Source organism: Leptopilina heterotoma, unplaced genomic scaffold, assembly GCF_015476425.1.
Source record: "Leptopilina heterotoma isolate Lh14 unplaced genomic scaffold, ASM1547642v1 Lhet_44, whole genome shotgun sequence".
Lineage (NCBI taxonomy): Eukaryota > Metazoa > Arthropoda > Insecta > Hymenoptera > Figitidae > Leptopilina > Leptopilina heterotoma.
The window spans coordinates 2,382,132-2,401,710 of record NW_025111084.1 but is presented as its reverse complement, the minus strand read 5'-3'; the positions used below and the strand labels follow the sequence as shown (position 1 = coordinate 2,401,710).

At 24.8% G+C, this 19,579-nt stretch overlaps 1 non-coding gene across 1 annotated transcript; it reads right to left on the bottom strand.

Annotated features, from left to right (window-relative positions):
* Positions 1-15,455: 15,455 nt before the first annotated feature.
* On the bottom strand, positions 15,456-15,528 carry Trnar-ucg. Its single transcript has one exon. It is a non-coding gene; the product is annotated as a tRNA-Arg (tRNA).
* Between the last annotated feature and the right edge of the window lie 4,051 nt (positions 15,529-19,579).

Here is a 19,579-nt window from a genome sequence, read left to right as displayed (position 1 = left end):
AAATTATCTTGAAGTACTTCACACGAATTGGCATTAGTAATTGGAAGATAAAGTTTTACATCATCTGCATAAAGTAGGTGATAACAAATTAAAGACGGAGTTAGGTCGTTCATATAGATGGTGAAAAGCAATGGTCCAAGATTAGATCCCTGAGGAACACCAGATGAAGGGAAAAAAGGTTTGCTTTCAAATCCATTATATTGAATAAAATTAGGTCGATTAGATAAATAAGATTTAATTACTTGTATTAATTTATCCGGCAATCCAAGAGTAAGAAGTCTACCCATCAGCAACCGATGATCAACTGTATCAAATGCTTTGCTAAGATCTGTGTAGATCACATCAACTTGAGGATACTCATTTAATAGATCATAAATATGTTGTGTGAAAACTAATAAATTTGTAGTTGTTGATCTTTTAGGGATGAAACCATGCTGATAAATAGAAATTTCACTCGATAACTTGCCAAATATAATCTCATAAATGCACATTTCAAAGATCTTAGAGAAATTATTTATAATTGAGATGGGTCGGTAATTTGTCACTTCAGATCTGTCTCCCTGCTTGAAAACAGGACAAATTCTTGTTCTCTTCCAAACACTTGGGAACAAACCAGATGATAAAGACTTATTGAATATAAGTGTGAGAGGTTTAATTAAGACTTTAGAGAGTTTTACTATTGCAAATGCAGGAATGAGATCATGACCAGAAGTTTTCTTTTTAGACGATAACCTTGCAATAGCCCTTTTTACATCTATTTCATAAATTCTTAAACTATCTCCAAGAAACTGGGGTTGATCATAATTCGAAGGAATATCCAATACAGAAGTATTCTTGTTATATACACTATCAAAAAACTCTGCAAATGAGTTTACAATAACATTTGCAGACCTATATTCAACACCCCTGAATTTCATTATTCCAGGTATTCTAGATTCACGTCTGATTCGATGCATGTGATTCCAAAAAACAGACGGTGATAAAGAAATATTATCCTCAACATTTTTTGTGTAATTGTTATATGCAATTGTAATACGATTCTTAATATCTATTCGATAATGTTTATATAAATCCAAATAATATGATTGTCGAGTTTCCTTAAATTTAATTCTAAATTTCTCTTTTAAACGAATATCTGTTATAATGTCAGATGTGAACCAAACTGGGTATTTCTTATTATTGTTTACAATTCTTGGTACAGATTCTAAAATTGCATTATTCAATACCTCATAGAAAATCATACAACATTCATTAACATCATAACAATCAGTTAAAGCAGACCAATCATTATCAAAAAGTCTTATATCAAGTTGATTCCAATTGCATAAATTCCAATTGTAACGGAGAGAACTTTCATTTATAGGACAATTAGTTATCTTTTTTTCAGTCACTAAATCAGAACACATTATCAGTGATGGGTGATATTTATCTTCTGGAAAAATTGGATCCAAACATCTTTCAATATTAACTTTAAAGTTTACAAAGACTAAGTCAAGAAGCCTATTTAATGAATTAGGAATACTATTGACCTGTCGAAGTTCCAATGTTTGTGAAAATAAATTTAAAAGTAAAATTTTATCATTAAAGAAGATGTTATTCTCACAAAATAATTTATAACTAGGAATATTAAAATCTCCAAGTATAATAGTTTTGTAAGTCCAAATTTCTTTAATACATAATAATGAGTTGAAGAGATCATCATAATAATCAATTGACAAGACCGGAGGTATATAAAGAACAATAACAATTAAAACAGTATCATCAAAGTAAATCTTGACTCCAACCAAATTAAATTTATTTGTTGATTGCAATTGATTAAATTCAATAGAAACACATGGAAACTTACTACTAATTGCAAGTAAAACTCCTCCACCCGCTCTATTTTCACGATCGTTTCTGTATACATTAAATAAGTCAAGATCAAAAAACTCCGACGAAGATAAATCTCTCTTTAACCAAGTTTCAGTAAATGCAATTATATCAAAATTATAAATATCGACAGATTTAATAAGATAAGATAATTTAGTTTTAATACCTCTTATATTCTGATAGTATAACTTCAGGTTTTGTTTACATTTTGTTTTAAGGTTGAAACTATTGTAGGGATATTGTCTTTGTAAATCAAGCGAAGATTCTTCTCTCCCTCGGAGGTTCGTTTCATTATTTCTAGTCTGGCTTCCTTGAATTGACGTTGCTGCATAGGCGTTCGATCCGGAGAAATAATAAGATTGGGAATCAATGTTCTTTCCTGAATTTCTTTGCGTTGTCTGGTAAATGCTTTCAACACCTGCGTAGATAAAAGTTCCGTTTCAAAAATAATTTTCATCGGACGTACCAATAACTGAGATCTTTTACCCAATCGAAAACACTTAATATCACCAATATTAGAGTCATTATAAAATAACTGTATTAATTCTTTTGTTTTTACAAAATCTGTATTTATAGTGGGATCTTGAGATTCAGGAAAATTAAATAATATTAATTTTCTCTTACGCGCATCACGTTGAGAGAACTCCACAATCAAGGATTCAAGGGCTGTAGTAGACGCTGCATTGACAGTGCTGTTTTCAAGAGATTCTATTCTGTCCTCCATCCTGTCAACTCGAGCCTCCAAGACGGTGAATTTCTCAGAGAAATTGTCAACTTTAGTTGACATAGTTTCAACAGAAGCTTTCACAATTTGAAAATCACGTTTAATATCAAAACTATGTGTATCCAATTTATTAGTGATTGAATCCATATGACCGGTGACAATTTGGCCAATCATGTTCTTTAGTTCATTAATATCAAAAGAAAACGGGGCTTGTTCATCCTGGGGAGAGGCTGATCTAGAACCACAACATTTAGCAAAAGTACCATCTGCATTCTTTCTCAGTTTGCTTGCACATTCAGAATGAAATGAAGCCAAACAACCTGTGCACTTAATAATTGAACAACCATTAAGAGGTTTTTTACACTTTCCATGTGCACACAAATTTGAAGAACCTTGAACTTTAAGAAACTTATCATTTTCATCACTCATTTTGAAAAGTTTTGAAAACAGACGAATTAAATGAAGAGTTAAGTCGAAGGGCACAATGATAACACACACCAAGAAAGCAATGCATGAATCATGAACACTGCGAGTAAAGGAAAACACTTTCAATACTTATCCCCAGTTCACTTGTATATACAAACTAATAATAATAATAATTTTTTTTTTAAATAATTGAATTTCTGTGGAAAATTTTATTATTGAAAAGAATTGAAATTTTGCCAAGAATTTTATTAAATTTTTTGAAATAATTAAATTTTTTAGAAGAAGTTCAATAAAATTTTTAAGAATAATTGCATTTTTCTAGGAATTTATTTCAAATTGTATTAAAAATAATTGAAAAATTACTATAAAAATTTTATTTTTTATGAAAAAATTGAATTTTTTGGCAACAATTTCATTAAAATTGTATTGAAAAAATTGAAATTCTAACAAAAATTTTATTATTTATGAAAATAATTGAATTTTTTCCAAGAATTCTAATAAAATTTTTAAGAAGAATTGCATTTTTCGAGCAATTTTTAAAAAAATTATATTAAAATTAATTAAGAAGCTGCTAAGAATTTGATTATTTATGAAAATAATTGAATTCTTCCAACGAATATTATTAAATTTTTCCAAATAATTGAATTGCTGTGAAGAATTTTATTACTTGTGAAAATATTTAAAATCTAGCAAAGAATTTCAATAGAATTTTTTCAAACGAATTTAATTACAATTTTTGTTAAAAATATATTAATTCTTAATGAACAAATTTTTATCAAAAGCTTTTAAACTAATTGATTTTTTTGTAGATCTTTTAAACTCGTTTTAAAAAATTCAATTCCTTCAAAAATTTGTAGAAAAATTCTATTTTAAATAATTGAATTTCTGAGATAATTTAAAAAAATTTCAAATAATTAAATTGTTGTGAAATATTTTATTATTTGTGAAAATAATTAAAATCTTGCAAAAAATTTTAATAAAATTATTTCAATTAAATTTACTTACAATTTTATTATAAAAATATATGAATTCTTATAAACAAATTCTGTGGAAAATTTAAAAATTTATGAAAATAATTGAATCTGATGTAAGTTTTTATAAATTCAAAATGGCGGATTCAATATGGCTACCCACTTATGAAAATAAAAATAAAAAAATTCGCCATTTTAATTATGAGCTTTAATTTTGAAAAAAAATGTTTCAATTGTCTCAACGACAGGTGGAAAGGAGAAAAAAAATTAAGACATAATAAGAAAGAAAAAAAAAGACATTTATGGGTGGTCAGATGCTTGTCTTCTCTCGTTGAACACAAGAAAGAATGCAACGAGTGTTGTGATAATTACGATAGCGCGGCACTTGCAGCGAAAAATCTCACTAAAAGTTCAGGCCAATACAATTTTATTCTCGTGGCACTTTTGCCGTGTTTTTTAATATACACAACAAAAGAGTTGAGATTGTTGATGTTTATGAAAAGAGGGGCGGAGGACGATATTCCAAAAGACCCTGATGGTTAAACGTGTTAACTTATTTCTTTTTTTTTCTCAATGCACTCGAGATACGTCACTGTAATTACAGCAGAGAAATCTCAAGAAAAAAAAATAGAGGAAAAAAAACGAAAGAAAAAAAAATAAAAAAATTTCAAGAAGGTCCAATCTTTTGAATTGCTGTCTTTTCTCTCTCTCTCTTTATCTCTTTATTTCTCTCTCTTTCTATCTCTTTATTTCTCTCCTTTTTTCCCCTCTTTTTCTCTTTTTATTTCTCTCCACATTTTCTCTCTCTTTTTTTATTTCTCTCCTTATTTTCCCCTCTTTTTTATTTCTCTCTTTATTTCTCTCCTTATTCCTCTCTCTGTCTCTCTTTCACACTCTCTATGGTCTCTCTCTTTTTACATCTTTATTTTTCTCCTTATTTTTTCTCTCTCTTTTGCTCTCTCTCTCTCTCCTTATATCTTTACTTCTTTCTTTATTTCTCTCTCTTTTCTCCCCCCTCACTCTCTTTTTCTGTTATTAAATTATCATCCTTATTATTGTTGCAAATTTTTTTTTAACGACTGTGAACATGTATATATGTAAAGAAAAGGCGAGAGAAAAATAAAAAGAAAAAAAAGAGAGAAAGAAAGATGAATAATTTCGAATTGATTGAACGTCGAGGAGGAGAGAACAACTCTAAATCTCACAATATTTAAGAGGGTTGTTGGCGACCGAAACAGAATAATTTCTCTGCCTTTTGTGTTTGACACACTTGTCAGTTGGACACTCGACATAAATTTTCGATCGTAATGGATTGCATAAAAAGAGACGCCAAAAGAAAAAGAAAAAAAAAGAAAGAAAAAGAAAAAAAAAGAAAGAAAAAAATTAATTCATCTCGACCCAAACGGATTATAAACTTTCCAGAGGACATTTGAGGAGAAATTTTACTATAAAGCATTTTTATACGACTTTTGAGCAATTACAATAAGATTTTTTTACTTTTTCATTCTCTTTTTTATTATTTCTTTTTCAATGCAAAATTTTAGGAAATATGTTAAATATCACTTTAATAATGATTTACTTCTTCTTCTTCTTACATATTTTTAAATATTTTTATCTATTACTGTACTTTTTACATATTTTTGTTGGATTTTAAAATATTTTTTACATATTTTTTAAATTAATTTTTCTACTGTTATTGAATTATAAAACAATAAAACTTTGCACTATCGTGGCTATTTTACGACTGGAGATGCGATTTTCGATTTTGAAGCCAAAATCAAAATCAAAGTCTAAATCGAATAGAGAGTCAAAATCAAAGTCAAAATCGAATCGAGAGTCAAAATCAAAGTGAAAATCGAATAGAGAGTCAAAATCAGTCAAAATCGAATCCAGAGTCAAAATCAAAGTCAAAATTAAAGTTATAATCGTATCAAGAGTCAAAATCAAAGTCAAAATCGAATCGAGAGTCAAAATCAAAGTGAAAATCGAATAGAGAGTCAAAATCAAAGTCAAAATCGAATCTAGAGTCAAAATTAAAATTAAACTCGTATAGAGAGTCAAAATCAGTCAAAATCGAATCCAGAGTCAAAACCAAAGTCAAAATTAAAGTAAAAATCGTATCAAGAGTCAAAATCAAAGTCAAAATCGAATCGAGAGTCAAAATCAAAGTGAAAATCGAATAGAGAGTCAAAATCAAAGTCAAAATCGAATCTAGAGTCAAAATTAAAATTAAACTCGTATCAAAAGTCAAAATCAAAGTCAAAATCGAAGTTAAAATCGAATTTTAGAGTCAAAATTAAAATTATACTCGTATCAAGAGTTAAATCAAAGTGAAAATCGAATAGAGAGTCAAAATCAAAGTTAAAATCGAATCCAGAGTCTAAATCAAAGTCAAAATTAAAGTTATAATCGTATCAAGAGTCAAAATCAAAGTCAAAATCGAATCGAGAGTCAAAATCAAAGTGAAAATCGAATAAAGAGTTAAAATCAAAGTCAAAATCGAATCTAGAGTCAAAATTAAAGTTAAAATCGTATCAAGAGTCAAAATCAAAGTCAAAATAGAATCGTGAGTCAAAATCAAAGTGAAAATCGAATAGAGAGTCAAAATCAAAGTCAAAATCGAATCTAGAGTCAAAATTAAAATTAAACTCGTATCAAGAGTTAAAATCAAAGTGAAAATCGAATAGATAGTCAAAATCAAAGTCAAAATCGAATCCAGAGTCTAAATCAAAGTCAAAATTAAAGTTATAATCGTATCAAGAGTCAAAGTCAAAGTGAAAATCGAAGTTAAAATCGAATTTTAGAGTCAAAATTAAAATTAAACTCGTATCAAGAGTCAAAATCAAAGTGAAAATCGAAGTTAAAATCGAATTTTAGAGTCAAAATTAAAATTATACTCGTATCAAGAGTTAAATCAAAGTGAAAATCGAATAGAGAGTCAAAATCAAAGTCAAAATCGAATCCAGAGTCTAAATCAAAGTCAAAATTAAAGTTATAATCGTATCAAGAGTCAAAATCAAAGTCAAAATCGAATCGAGAGTCAAAATCAAAGTGAAAATCGAATAAAGAGTTAAAATCAAAGTCAAAATCGAATCTAGAGTCAAAATCAGTCAAAATCGAATCCAGAGTCAAAATCAAAGTCAAAATTAAAGTTATAATCGTATCAAGAGTCAAAATTAAAGTTAAAATCGTATCAAGAGTCAAAATCAAAGTGAAAATCGAATAGAGAGTCAAAATCAGTCAAAATCGAATCCAGAGTCAAAATTAAAGTTAAAATCGTATCAAGAGTCAAAATCAAAGTCAAAATAGAATCGTGAGTCAAAATCAAAGTGAAAATCGAATAGAGAGTCAAAATCAAAGTCAAAATCGAATCTAGAGTCAAAATTAAAATTAAACTCGTATCAAGAGTTAAAATCAAAGTGAAAATCGAATAGAGAGTCAAAATAAAAGTCAAAATCGAATAGTAAGTCATAGTCAAAATCGAATCGAGAGTTAAAATCAAAGTCCAAATCGAATAGAAAGTCAAAATCAAAGTTAAAATCGAATCGTGAGTCAAAATCGTATCGAGAGTCAAAATCAAAGTGAAAATCGAATAGGGAGTCAAAATCGAATAATAAGTCATAGTCAAAATCGAATCGAGAGTCAAATTCAACGTCCAAATCGAATAGAGAGGTAAAATCAAAGTCAACATTCAATCGTGAGTCAAAATCAAAGTCAAAATCTATTTGGGAGTCAAATTTAAATAAAAAATTTCCCTCCAGAAAAATACTAATTATTTCTCGAAAGTAAAACACTAAGTTTAAATTCAGACACAATTCGCCCTTCAATATGTGGGTGGAGTCATTTTTATTCCGACTACCTTCAGGGCCAAAGTGACTCCCGTCAGAACCTATCAAACTTTTGAGAGATCACAAAAAAAAGAAGACCACAAGAAAAACAAAAAAGAAAGAGAGGTGAGCAAGCAATGAGAATACAAGACCAAAGATAAAGAAGTGATTTCGTGCATTTCTTGAGGCTAATGGAAGTGGCGTTTGAAGTCGAATTCGTTTATGGATAAGGAGGTCAACGACGACGCTTCTGTCAGCCCTTCAATTTCAACGCTGACAGGTTACCTGTCATTTGGTACGCGCGACTTTTATGGTCATTGGAAAAAATAGAAGAAAGTGAAGAAACGAGGGGGGGGGAGGGGGTGATACATAAAATACATAAAATCGCAGGAACAGAAGAAAATTAATGGTCGGTCCTTTATAAATCCTTCAAGGGATTCAATTTGAATTTCAATTTATCTCCGGCTACAATACATAATATACTTTTCTTTACAATTGGATCGTTATATACGTTTCTCGTTACATAATTGTAATCAGTATATTTATATATTTTATATGTTGAAATTCACTTTTACAATAAAGAATAAAAATCTGTTTATATACGTAAATGGAAAAATTGACTCACTTTAATTTACAAATTTTTTATTCTATTTTTTCACTTATCATTCAAAGCATAAGATGTTATCAAGAGACCTTCGTGTAGGAATTATATTGGGGCCCTTTTAGGGGCCATGGCATCAAGAATTTCCGTGAAAAAGTTTATTTAATCTTTTGAAAAAAATCAATTATTTCGAAGAATTGAATTGAAATTGTATTGAAAATAATTGAAATCCTAATTAAAATTTTAGTCAAATTTTTGAAAATAATTTAACTCTAGGTACCGTAGAATTTTAATAAATTTTTTTTGGAAGTAATTAAAATAATTGAGAAAATTTATTAAAAATGTTTAAAAAATAATGTTTCAAAGAATTGTTTTGGAAAAAATTTTTAAAAAAATTAAAAATTATAATAATAATAGAAATAATAATAAAAGCTGATTATAATTGTAACAATATTAAAAATAATAATAATGTTTTCTACAGTGAGGCAAATATTAGCATATTTTATATTTTTAAACATTTTTATGCTCCCATATTATTTCTATGGAAGGATTTATGTAATCGAAGAAAAGTAGTAGTTAAATATTATGTGATCAAAACATTAAGGTAAATATGCAAGAATAATAATAATAAAAAAAAATGTAAACAATAATGATTAGTGTATAATTGAACGAGTAGTAAAACAAGTCTTAAACGAGCGTCCTTGCTGATATAAATCCCTAGTCTCAAATCCTTGAGTCGATGGCCTTATCCCTGTCCTTACTAGTTAGGAAGAGCTATATTAAACTCCATCAATCATCAAATCACCAATAATCATTGGGCGTTCGAATTGTTAATTGAATCAATAATATTTTGTCTAAAATAACAAGTTCTAAATTGTAGAGAAATAATTAATTTTAATAAAAAGCAATTTTTTTAATCAAAAGTAAAATTTATTTGAACCAAGTAAAATTTATTTGAATAAAGTAATATTTATTTGAGCCTAGTAAAGTTTATTTGAATCAAGTAATGTTTATTTGAATTAAGTAAAATTTTTTTGAACCAACTAAAATTTATTTGAGTGAAGTAAAGTTTATTTGAATCAAGTAAAATTTATTTGAAGCAACTAAAATTTATTTCTAGTAGATAAAAAAGTAGCAAAAATAAATCTTTACTATTTTACTTATTTTTATTGTTTTATTATTATTATTATTATTATTATTATTATTATTATTATTATTATTATTATTTTTACTATTTGTACTATTATTAATATTTCACTCACTTTTATTTTTTTAACTTCATGAAAGATAAAATTTTTTTAATAAATAGTTATCGTATTTTTAATCAGATTAAAAGTTCAGTCTATAATGATGAAAGTTGATGATTCGTTGACGAGACATGTATCTTAGATCAACCCCCCAGCGACAAAATTCAACGACTAAAATTAATCGATCTCAAAAGATCTGGACCAGACGTCCTTGTAAAATACTCGTCTTATTAATTTGAGAAATTAAATTAGGAAGTTTATAAAATTCTTATGAAGAATTCAATTATTTTCATAAATAATAAAATTCTTCTCAGGAATTCAATTATTTTCATAAATAATAAAATTTATTCTTCTCAGGAATTCAATTATTTTCATAAACAATAAAATCCGCCTCAGGAAGGAATTCAATTATTTTCAAAAATTTTAAAAAGATTCTTTGCCACTATTCAATTATTTTCATAAATAATAAAATTGATTGCTGGATTTCAATTCTTTTTAATACAATTTTACAGGAATTGCTCAAAAAATGTAATTATTCTTTAAAATTTAATTTCAATTCTTCGAAAAAATCAATTATTTAAAAAAATGTTTTTTTTAATTCTTTGGAAGAATTCAATTATTTACAAAAATATTAGAATTTTTCACAGGTATTCAATTATTTTCAAATATTTTAATAAAATTGTTCGACAGAAATCAATTATTTTAAATAGAATTTTAATTAAATTTTTTTGTAATAATTCAATTATTCTTTTAGATTTTAATAAAATCCTTCCCAAGTATTCAATTATTTACATCATAAATAATTCTTTCAAAGAATTCAATTATTCAATAAATAAAAAAAATTATTCCCGAAAATTCAATTATTTTGAGGAATTTTATTTAAATTCTTTGCAAAATTAATTTATTTTCATAAATAACAATATTCATCACAAGAATTCAATTATTTTTAAAAGTAATAAATTTTTTCTTGAAAATTCAATTATTTTAAAAAATTCTAAAAAAAAATCGTTCCCAAGAATTTAATTATTTTCATAAATAATAAAATGCTTTTCAGGAATTCAATTATTTTCAAAAAAATTAAATAAAATTCCACACAGAAATTCAATTATTCTCAAGAATTTTAATAGAATTCTTTGTAAAATTTAATTATTTTTAAAAACTTTTCGCTATTCAATGACTTTCAATATCTACTATTTTCATAAAATTTCTATAAAGAATTTTTTTCAATTAAAATTTGTAATAGTAATTCAAGTTCTGCCAATAATTTTATTATTGAATTCTCGCGAAGAATTTAAAAAAAAGTTTTGAAAATAATTGAATTGTTTGAAAGAAATTTATAAAATTTCAAAAAAAAAGATTAAATACCTAATAATAATAGAATTCTTGGGCAAAATTCTATTAAAATTTTTATTAAAAAAAATTGAATTCCTGTAAAGAATATAAAAAAAAATTTGGAAAGTAATTGAATTATTATAAAGAATATTATTTAAATTTTGCAACATAATTTAATTCATGCGAAGAATTTTATTTATAAAAATAATTGAATTCCTGCGAGATAAATTTATTAATTATAAAATTAATTGAATTTTAGCAAAGAATTGTACTTTTTTTAAAATATTTGAATTCTTCTAAATAAAATTCTTATCAAAATTGTATTGAAAATAATTAAATTCCCCTGAAGAATTTTATTACAATTTTTAAAAACAATTGAATTGAAAAAAAAATTTTTATCAAAATTGTATTGAGAATAATTTAATTCCACCAAGAATTTTATTACAATTTTCAAAAATAGTTGAATTCTTTAAAGAATTTTTTTTATTCATGAAAATATAGTTAAATTTTTACAAACAATATTTTATTAAAAAAATTTTGATAATAATTGAATTTCTACGAAGAATTTTATTTAAAAATTTGGAAATCATTAAATTCTACAGACATTAAAGTTTATGAAAATAATTGAATTCCAGCGAGATGAATTTATTAATTGTAAAAGTAATTGATTTGTAGCCAAGAATTTAATTTTTTTCAAATATTTGAATTCTTTAGAGAAATTTTATTATTTATGAAAATATAATAAAATTCAACAATTTTATTGAAAAATTGAATTTCTACGAATAATTTTATTAAAAAATTTTGAAATAATCGAATTTTGTAGGCAATTTTTATTAGAATATTGTATTCCTCCAAAAAATTTATTAAATTATAAAAATAATTGAATTTTAGCAAAGAATTTTTTTTTTAATATTTGAATTCTTCCAAAAAATATGTTATCAAAATTATTTTGATGAGAGATAAATTCGATCAATGTTATCAAAATTTTATTGAAAATAATTGAATTACTGCGAAGAATTTTATTAAAATATATAATTGAATTCTTGATAGAAATAATAATAATAATAATAATAATAATAATAATAATAATAATAATAATAATAATAATAATAAAAATAATAATAGTTTCCGACTGGAACCGAATGCTCACGCGGATAGCAATGAAAGATTAATAAATTCATTTTCAGATAAAAATTAATCGAATCAGTGCATGCAGAACAATTATTATTATCATCATAATCAGCAATGTCTGATGTAATTTGCAAAACTCCTCTGGTATTTCACTGGTAATTCCTATGGAATTCTCGCGAGATATATATTAAGAAAAGTAGTATTCAAAGAGAGACAGATATTTCTTCACGCGACGTTTAAAGTTTATCGTCTTGAATTTTTCCCCTTGGGAAGCAATTGGTTTTGTTTTACAGTGAAACCAAGTTTGTCATTATACAAGAGCATTCGTAATCGTCGTTAATTTATGTATACACACAAGTTCCACATTGTGTATATTTACCTGTAATTTCTTTTTACTCGGTATTTTTCTTCTCTTTTGCTTTTTTCATTTTCTTTTTTTACGAGTTGAACAATTTTAACTTTAAGCGAATAGTAAAATCGAGCATTATTAACATTGTCTATAACAGTGTTTTAGCGTTTTAGCGATTTAGAGTAGAGCAGAGGAAAATTGGACCCATTTTTATTTCATAAAAATACAGCGAAAATTTCAAGTATATATAATGTGAGCGCACACACAATAAGTGTTTGCGCGGGGCAAAAATGTTGCCGACATTCTGCATACTAATGTTACTTTACAGATAGCACTGATCGTTATCCTCTATGGTCCTAAAGCATAACTTGCATTACAAGTATAACGCCCACTCTCGGCTTATAGAGTAATTCTTTCTTTTTCTCTCTTGTTTTCCCCTCCTCTCTCTCACTCACTCTCTTTCTTTTCATTTTGTTTCACTCGTTTTTCACTTGAAAGTGAAGTTTTTCCTCGCACATTCTCGAGCATTAGTGTCTCGTTTGGCTTCTTTCGTCAACAGTGGGAAGTTCACACGAAATTTATTACATATAAACGATTTTTTGCTACTTTCATTTAAAAGGTGCTGAGAAAACGATTTATTTCTCCCACTCTCTCTTTCTCTCTTACTCTCTCTTTCTCTTAAAGAGGAAAAAGAAGGAAAAACTCACCGATAAAATGCGTTGATTTTAAGAAATTCCTATTTTTATTAATTTCATAGACAAAGGAAATTGTTTTGTTTTTCTTTAATAAGAGAGTAAATTGATAGTATACGGTATCAGACTTCGCATTCAATAATTAACTTTAAAAAAAATAGCAAAAAGTAGCTATCGAAAAATTATACTTGACGACAAAAAAAAACTCATTTTAAAAACTTTACAAAACTGACAAAAATTTCATTCTATATTTTTTATTTTCCTGACTTTTTCCTAATTTTCATCAAAAATATTTATAACTTTCTTATAATGCTAATAAATTGAATTCCTGCAACGAACTTTATTATTCATGAAAGAATTGACACATTCATAACAATAATTTAATCAGGGTATCTAACAAGGATTGAGAAAATAATTCCCTGACATTTTACTAATTTTATTTCTGCTTTCTCGGGACAAAAATATAGTAACTGACATATTTAACAATAAATTAATATCTATAATAATAGAAATAAACGATAATAAAAATCTTATAATGAATCTTTTAATGTTAGACACCCTGTTAATAGTCTCCACCCTTTGAAAAAAATCTAAAATTCGAAAAACCAAATTTCATAAAATTCAACAGTTTTTCTTTTCTTTTATGGCATTTAGCTTTAATATTTTTGGGCTCTTGAAAAACACTTTACATATTTAATAGTCTCGACTCTTTGGTAAAAAATCTAAAATTATCGAAAATTAGCAAAAATCCAAAAATCCGAATTTCTTAAAATTCAACATTTTCTCTTTTCTTTTATGGCATAAAGCTTCACTATTTTTGTGCTTTTGGAAAATACTCTACTTAATTAATAGTCTCGACTCTTTGGTAAAAAATAAAAAATTATAGAAAATTATCAAAAATTCAAAAATCCGAATTTCTTAAAATTCAACATTTTCTCCTCTCTTTTATGGCATTTGGCTTCACTATTTTTGTGCTTTTGGAAAATACGTTACTTATTTAATAATCTTGAGTCTTTGCTAAAAAATCTAAAATTATCGAAAATTATTAAAAATCAAAAAAACCGACTTTCTTAAAATTCAACATTTTTTCTTCTCTTTTATGGCATTTAGCTTCACTATTTTTGTGCTTTTGGAAAATACTTTACTTATTTGATAGTCTCAACTCTTTGGTAAAAAATTTTAATTTATTAAAAATTATCAAAAATTCGAAACCCGAATTTCTTAAAATTCAACACTTTCTTTTCTGTATTATGGCATTTAGCTTCACTATTTTTGGGCTCTTAAAAAACACTTTACTTATTTAATAGTTTCCACCCTTTGGTAAAAAATTAAAATTTATTAAAAATTATCAAAAATTCGAAAAACCGAATTTCTTAAAATTCAACATTTTTTTTCTCATTTATGGCATTTATCGTCATTATTTTTGGGCTCTTCAAAAACACTTTACTTATTTACGCATGGTGTCTAACAATGATCGAGAAAATAATTCTCTGACTTTTTCCCTGACTTTTTACTAATTTTATTTCTTTTTTCTTGGGACAAAAATATGGTAACTGACATATTTAACAATAAATTAATATCTAATGATAGAAACAAACGATAATAAAAATCTTCTAAGTTTTGTTAGATTAAAAAAAATTTTTATTCACAAAAATTTTAATTTTTCTATAAATTTTTAGAAATTTCCCTGACTTTACAATGAAATTCTCTGACATTCCCTGACTTTTCCATGACTTTTCTCTGATTTCCCTAACTTCCCTGACCGTTAGACACCCTGTTTATATCTTGTTAAGAATTTAAAAAAATTTTTTTAAATAATTCATTTCTTTCGACTAATTTTATGCAAATTCTAATTTAAATAATTGAATTCATGAAAAATTTTTATTACTCACGAAAAGAATTGAATTCTTACGAAAATTTAAAAAAAATACGTAACTATTTTTGGGGGGGGGGTCAAAATTTCCAAAAAAAATAGCGTGATCTATTTTTTTAACGAACCCAAATAAATAAAAAAAATTTTTCTTGCCCAAATATATAAATTAGTTTTTCTTATAAAATAAAAACCATAAATAGCAGTAACCGTATTATTTGCATTAAAATAAATTAGTTTTTCTACAATAATAATTTTTAAGTAACTAATTTAATGTTTTAAAATAAATGTAATAAATAAAAAAAAAATTAAATTTATTCTTAAGTTACTATTATTATTACCAACAGTAATAATTATTTTGATATAAATAATTATTTTATTATTGTTAATAAAGAAATAAATAGAAAAAAAAATTTCGACCGTGACAGGACTCGAACCTGCAATCTTCGGATCCGAAGTCCGACGCCTTATCCATTAGGCCACACGGTCAATTAAAAAAAAGAATTTTGCAACGTCAGAAGTAGTCGTTTAATTTCCCACAAGACCCATAAAATGTCTATTTCAATCAATTTTCATATACTTTTCTACAAAGTAGAATCTGAATAAAAAAAAATTCCCATTATATAATATATAAAATAAAAAATTTATAAATATACTTATTTGTTTTTCTATTCTATATAATTACTATATAATATTAGGGGTCGTTCACAAACTACATCACATTCCTAAGAGGGGAGGGGGGTGAAATATTTTATAATTTTTTATTTTTATATTAATTAATTAATTAATTTATTTATTTATAAAATAAAATAAAATAATTTATTATTATTATATAAATAAATAATATTAGGGGTCGTTCACAAACTACATCACAATCCTAAGAGGGTGGGGGGTGAAATATTTTATAATTTTTTATTTTTATATTAATTAATCAAATTAATTTTAATAATAGTTAATAATAAATATTAACAATAAATATTATTAAATAATTAATATTTTTGATTCTTCTATTAGGCCTAATGGCTTTTAGTCATTAGTCATATTATTAAAATAATAATAATAATAATTATTATTAATATTCTCGATAATAATAATAATTAATTCAATATTTTTAGAAGCCATAACATTTTTTTGATTAATTTTAATTAATTAATTTTTGATTTTTTTTTTTTTTTTTTTTTTTTTTTTTTTTTTTAATGGCTAAAAGCCATTAGGCCAAACAGAAGAATCAAAACATTTTTTATTTAAATTATTATTATTACTAATATAATAATAAAAATAATTATTTAAAAAAAAATCGCTATTTTTTTACTCACTTTTGAAAGAGTTGAAGAGAGAGAGCAATTCGTGTGATAGTTGGCGCTTTGGATTTAAAATTAATTGCATTTGATGTTTGCTGCAGCTATTAAAACGGGCGGGTATCTCTCTCTCTCTCTTTGAATTCTCTCAAGTAGCGATCTTCTTAGTTGCACGGGTGACCTCTTCATGTATCGTGAAACGCTTGTAGGTCAAGAGTGTTAAGTCGTGTTTTCACAACAGCAAAGATAGACACGGGCAGATGTCCGTCGATTTTCCATGAGAGGTCAATCCCAGTAAAGCAACTTGGCAACAACGTGACGCTTCTCTCGCAAACGATGTCAAAAGGATCGACTTCTATTAACTATGCGGGAAGACGATTCAAAAGTAGTATATAAAATTCTTTTTTTTTCTTTTTTTTTTGCCACTCTGATGGCGTGTCGATGAGCAACAAACATTGCCGTGGCGCGAACAACAACACAAACTTTTTTTTCTTTTTTTTTTTTTTTGCTATATCACTCCTCTTTTCTCTATAGGTGTCGCGTGACTTCCATCTTGACATACGTGGTCAACTTTTGTCTTTTTAGCTTCTTTTCTTTTTCTTTATCATTTTCTCTTTTTTTCTTTTTTTTTTTAATTACCTTACAGTAAATGTGATTTTTTTTTAGTATTTTATTAGTATTTTTTTATTTAAATAAAATTTTTTTAAATTAGTATTTTTTTCTTTTAAATTAAATTTTTTTAAATTAGTATTTTTTTAATTTAAATTAAATTTTGTAAATATAAAATTGTTTAATTTTAGCATTTTTTTTTAGACTTCTTAATTATAATTACAAAAAAAATTACAAACTTTTCTTAAAAGTCCTCGGGACTAAAGTAGCAATTTTATGCCCTTGGGGAAAAATGTTCTTCGCAGAAATTCAATTTATGTTCAAAAATTTTTGAAAAATTCTCGTCAACATTTCAATTATTTTTTGAAATAATTCAATTCTTCTCCAAAATTCAATTATTTTGAAAAGTAATAAAAAAATCTTTGGCAAAATTTCAATTATTTTCAAAAGTTTTCCTCAATTCAATGATTTTTATTATCTACTATTTTAATACAATTTTCTAAAAGAATTCAATTATTTAAAGAAATGTAATTAAATTTCAATTCTCTTGCGAAATAATTCAATTCTTCTCCAAAATTCAATTATTTTCAAAAGTAATAAAAAATCTTTAGCAAAATTTCAATTATTTTCAAAACTTTTCCTTAATTCAATGATTTTTATTATCTACTATTTTAAAAAAAATTTTGCAAAAGAATTCAATTATTTATAAAAAAAATTTAATAAAATTCTACTCAAACATTTAAATATTTTCATAAAATAATAAAAATTTCACTTAAATTCAATTATTATTTACAAATTTTTTATAAATTTCTTCGCAATCATTCAATTATTTTCATAAATAATATAATTTTTACAAGGATTCAATTATTTTCATAAATAATAAAATTCTAAGCAACTAATCAATTATTTTTCATAAATATTAAAACTCATTGCAGAATTTCAATTATTTTTAATACAATTTGAATCGAATTTCTCGAAAAATGTTATCATTCTTACAAATTTTATTAAAATTCATCAAAAGAATTCAATTATTTAAAAATTTATTAAAAATAAAATTTTCCAAAAGAATTCAATTATTTAAAAAAAAATTTAATAAAATTCTACGCAACCCTTTAATTATTTTCATAAAAAAATAAAAATTTCACTGAAATTCAATTATTTACAAATTTTTTCGCAATCATTCAATTATTTTTATACAATTTTCATACAAATTGTCTATAGAATTGAATGATTTTAAAATATTTTTAATAACATTCTTCGTAGAAATTCAATTATTACAAAAAATTTTTAATAAAATATTGTTTGTAAAAATTTAACTACATTTTTAAGAATAATAAAAATTCTTTAAAGAATTCAACTATTTTTAAAAATTGTAATAAAATTCTTTCCTGGAATTTAATTATTTTCAATAAAATTTTGATAACAATTTTTTTTTTTTTAAGAATTCAAATATTTTTTAATAAATAGAATTCGTTTCTAAAATTGAATTACTTCTATAATAAATACATTTTTCGCAGGAATTCAATTATTTACATACAATTTGTCTATAGAATTGATTGATTTCAAAATTTTTAAATAAAATTCTTCTTAGAAATTCAATTATTATGAAAAAGTTTTAATAAAATTGTTGGTAAGAACTAAGAATTTAACTATATTTTCATGAAAAATAAAAATTTCTCTAAAGAATTTAATTTTTTTTTTAAAATTGTAATAAATTTCTTCGCGGGAATTCAATTATTTTCAATACAATTTTGATAAAACTTTCTTTGCTGAAATTCAATTACTTTTATAATTAATAAATTCATCTCGCAGGAATTCAATTAATTTCATAAATCAAATTCGCATGAATTGAATTATTTTAATACAATAATTTGAATCGATTTTCTCGAAAAATGTAATTATTCTTAAAAATTTTATTAAAATTGGTCAAAAGAATTCAATTATTTAAAAATTTATTAATAAAATTCTTTATGAGAATTAAATTTTAAGAAACATTGAATTATTTAATAAAATATTTATTTTTGTATTTAAATAATTGAATTCTCGTTGAATTTATTCTAATAAAAATTGATTTAAAAATGAATTTCACTTGAAATTTTTATTCTTTATTATTACTTTAACATTTCATTTGTTTATTATTTTATTTTGCTTGTTTATTAAGAAGAAAAATTGTTTAAAAAAGAAAAATGACTAAAAAGAAAAAGTACTAACAAGAAAAGTGACTAAAAAGAAAAGTTACTAAACAGAAAAATAAGTTACTATGGAAAAAAAACCAAAAATCGTGTTCAATAAAATTATTATTAATCTAGTCGCTTGAGAGTTGAATGAATCAATAAGTCTATCTTTCAATATAAAATGACTACCGTTAAGAGAGTAGTTTGAAAATTTATCGAACGACGAGATAAAACTAGACTTGTCTTTTCCTGACGACGATTCTCACGGTTTAACGCCTCAGAATTTTCTCCCTATCACTTTGTTGTTGTATTTATTTTATTCTCGACGCGGATACAAAAGAAAAACCCAAACCAGAAATTAAAAAAAAATTACTTTTTACAAATATATTTACTATTTGAAATATTGAGTTATTGACAATTCGAAATATTTACAATTTGAAATATTTACTATTTGAAATT